This window comes from Colobus angolensis, unplaced genomic scaffold (genome assembly GCF_000951035.1).
Source record: "Colobus angolensis palliatus isolate OR3802 unplaced genomic scaffold, Cang.pa_1.0 Scaffold168, whole genome shotgun sequence".
Lineage (NCBI taxonomy): Eukaryota > Metazoa > Chordata > Mammalia > Primates > Cercopithecidae > Colobus > Colobus angolensis.
The window spans coordinates 5,088,179-5,092,278 of NW_012114799.1; the positions used below are offsets into that span (position 1 = coordinate 5,088,179).

At 39.3% G+C, this 4,100-nt stretch overlaps 1 protein-coding gene and 1 pseudogene across 2 annotated transcripts in view; both read right to left on the reverse strand.

The window, feature by feature from the left end:
• ZRANB3 (zinc finger, RAN-binding domain containing 3) overlaps positions 1-4,100 on the reverse strand; it is a 343,238-nt gene that overhangs the window by 158,521 nt on the left and 180,617 nt on the right. The window lies entirely within an intron of this gene.
• On the reverse strand, positions 335-1,510 carry LOC105508795 (annotated as a pseudogene). Its single transcript, XR_001001334.1, has one exon. The product of XR_001001334.1 is annotated as a mortality factor 4-like protein 1 pseudogene (transcript).

The window sequence follows — 4,100 nt, forward strand, 5'->3', positions numbered from 1 at the left end:
AAGATAAAATGCCTAAGTAACAACATGGATGACTTGCAAAGGATGAGCTCTTTAAGCACCATTTAAAAAAAAAAAAAAAAAAGGAGCACAAATGGATGAGTGTGTTCAGTTATATACACTGAATTGAACCTTTGGCACTAGGAATCAGAGCATTTTGTCATATAGCACTAACACGTATTATAAAAGTGCGTAGTGTCAAAGGAATAGAACCACCAGCATTCAAAAGCAGCTTTGTCAACTAGGCAATAAAACACACTACAGCATATCCCTCTGTTCTCCATCATTGAAAACACTGGCAGCAAATTTGAAATGAAAAAAAAAAAAAAGAAAAGAAAAGAAAAAAGGAGCTATTACCCCTTTTATTTTCTCTGTTTAAAAATCAAACAGAAAACAAACATCAATTGTTATACACTAACATCTTCAAAGCACATTGTTTGTACAAGAGATAGACTAAGAACAAACATGTGTTTACGGAGATCCAAACATAACCGAGTGCGAGTGCCTCTCACACAGCTTTCCGATGGTACTCAGGAGGAGCCACTTCGTAATCGCTGGCACTAAACAAAGTTGCAGAATTCTTTGCCAGGTACTTTAGGAAATCGTGAAGATAATTGAGTAATAAAGCAAGGCTCTTCTCATCCAGAGGTGTATAGGCCAACATTGCTCCAATTCGTACAAATAATCTGAGGAGATGTGGCGCTCCATACACCTGGGACATGGGTGCATCGGGATGATCTGCAAGAATTTCGGCATACTGTGGTCTCTCAAATTTGTAGAGTAGCTGGGTGCCCAATATTACATTGAAGTATTCTTTTATCCCTGCCACAACTTCATTAACCGCATACTCCTTATTATCTGTGTTTCCACGAGATTTCTTGTAATTTGCATAATCCTCAAGAATGGAATCCACATTCTTCTTGGCAGGAAGATAAAAGAGCTGTTTTTGCCTGGTAATTAAGTCCCAGTCATCAACAAGCCACGGTTTTAGTTCTTCAGGAATCTTTAACTTCAACTCTGTTCATGAATGTTTCCTCATTTTCAACAGTAGGATCTACCCGGGCCCTTTTCTTCTGAGGAGGCTGAGGGGTCTCACTGGTACTGCCACCATCTCCATTTCCAGGTGTTTTCTGTTTGTTCTTTTTTGTTTTCACTTCAACATTTTTCTGTTGCAGACCAGATGTCTTCTTTCCTGGGGCAGCCCCTCTCATCTTCCCCTCTGCATACTGCTCCTGATTGGCTTTTATAAGTTCTCGCTGTTTCTGCAAATTGGTGTCCACGTATTTGAGTACTCTGCCCTCTGGAACCCACTCATCCCAATTTTTATTCCAACCACTGTAATGTATAAAGTATTTCACTTGTTTGTCCTTTATGGCAACCTTTACACACTTTGCTTCATAAAGAAGAGGCCCATGAAAGCACAGCACTGGCTCGCCCTCCTGGAATTTAGGCTTCGGGTCCTGCTTCGGCGCCATTTATAAATGATTCGCTGCCTCCTCCTTCTCCCACCCAACTTTTGTATTTTTAGTAGAGATGGGGTTTCGCCATGTTGGTCAGACTGGTCTGGAACTCCTGACCTCAGGTGATCCACCCGCCTCGGCCTCCCAAAGTGTTGGGATTACAGGCATGAGCCACTGCGCCTGGCCAGGACAGGGTTTTGCCATGTTGACCCGGTTGGTCTCGAACTCTTGACTTCAAGTGATCTGCTTTCCTCGGCCTCCCAAAGTGCTAGGATTGCAGGTGTGTGCCACCATGCCCAACCAAAAAAATAAGTTATTTTAAAGTCTCTCTCTGATAACAACATCTGATCTCGTGTGGGCTCTATTTCCTTTTCTTTTTGGTATCGGTTTTCCAGGATCCCTCATATTTTCTGATTTAACACCAGATATCATGAGTAAAAAATTCACAGAAGCTCTGGGTAGTATTATCTTCTCCCAAGAGGTGTTAGGTTTTTCTTAAGGCAGGTAAATTGAGTAACAGCAAATACCTCATTCCTTTTAAGACTTGGTTTTAGGCTTTTAAAGGGCAAGTTTATTCAGTGTTGCCCTTATTCCCAGCGCTTGGTATTTATTATAAAAGATGGCCCTTCTAGGGGTCAACAGAATCAATAGAAGCCAAGGTAAGATACTTGTAAACAATCTCTCACCTCAACAAGGCTCAACCCCATCTCTGTCTACTTAGTATCACAATATTGCTAAAATCTTGGCTTAGATTTTATCCTTCCCAACTCTGTATTTCTTCTGGGTTTCTTGGGATCTCATTCTGTGCATGTATAGTTTAGGAAATAGCCAAAGACTTAAGGCTAATGTGTATGCACATTTTCTTCATAATTATCTCAAGTTTCCTCCTCTCTGAGATTTTTATCTTCGTATCTACGTGGCACAGTGCCTAGTTTGGGAAGTAGACAGAATAGTCTCTGACAGAAACAAGTAGAAGCAGCCTGTTTGACTTATGTTGTTTAAGGCTTAAGGAAGATAAATAACTGAATATTCAGTGATTAATTTAGGCAGCTGAAAAGGAAAAAACAAATTTTGGGAGCAAAGAATGTATTGTTAGGTTTTCAAAATTCTAAACATTTTCTTCATGTTCCCAGCTATCATATCATCCTCTTTCCTAATAAACTAAAAAAAAAAGACTGCCATTAAAGAACTATTAAACATAAAACATTAAGTACCAATTAAGAAATAGGAAGTCATTTTAAAAAGAAAAAAATTTCTCAAGTCAAGCAGTCTTCAGTATAACTCATGGAAGGACTGGTCTTACAAAGATGATGTGTTGAATGTAAGAATAAGCAATGGAAACAAACAGGATAAAATAAAGAGTCTCACTCAATTTTTGATGTTTACATGCAAGCCCTCTTACCCTTCTTCTCCAATTGTGTACAAGCAGAAATGAAAGTGTGGGTGCTATTTTCTTTGGCACTGGTGGGAAATACAAACTATGCAAGCCCCGGCCCACACGGTAAGAACCCTCACCTTAACCCCACCCCATAAGCTCAATAACAGACTATGCTTGCCTCTTCTCCTTGTTTTTTTTCAAGTCATTTTTATATCTACTTGTGAGCCTGCCCTCCTCATCTCAGAAAGACTTGTTATGTCAGTAATAAACTCTTTCATACCCTCTTCATGTCTGGGTAGCATCATCAGCCTAGACATCCAAACGAAATTTTGAGTGGAAAGATTCATTGCACCTCTTCAGGGTGACCATGATAAAGGGAAAGCCATCTTTCAATATATGTTAATCAACTGGCATTGTGATTTTTATAAAAGAATTTCCTTTGGCTTTGTTAGCTACAGTAAAAAACTCTCAGGATTTGATCAACTTGCCATCACTGAAAATAATAAATTTCTTGGTTGGGTACAGTACCTCACATCTGTAATCCCAACATTTTGGGAGGCTGAGGCAGGAGGACTGCTTGAGGCCAGGAGTTCAAGACCAGTTTGGGCAACAGAGTGAGACTGTCTCTATAAAAAAAATTAATAATTCCCAGGTGTGGTGGCATGTGCCTGCAGTCCAACTAATGGGAAAGCTGAGGTGAGAGGACTGCTTGAGTCCAGGAGGTTGAAGTTGCAGTGTGCCTACCACGTCACTGCACTCCAGCCTGGGTGACAGAATGAGACCCTGAAAAAACGAAAGGGAAAGGGAAGGGAAATTTCTTAATCTACCCATTTCCTAATCTACTTGAAGATCATACCCTATGGTATTAGGACTGACACTGACACTCAGTTTTTGTCCAGCTATCTTTCCTGGTAACAACTCCCAACTTCTTATTCAGCATCTCTTTAGTTTAAAGATTATGTAGTGAAACGACTAAAAGTGATTCTCAGAAATCAGAAACATACTTATCAATACAAAGTGAAACATTTGGGTACTATCTTTCTTAGGTATTTGTTTTTGGTTGTTCATTTTTGGGCCATGGTGAAGTAGGAAATAAAGTTTGATGGAACAAACTAGAAAAAGACATCGTTCTAAATTAGAAAACAAAAGTATATTGGCATAATCTCATATTCCCATTAAAGAAAGGAATAATACATAGAATAACTCAGTTCTAAATAAAATTTATAAAAGGACCACCTTTTAAAATAAACTTTTAAGGCCAGGCA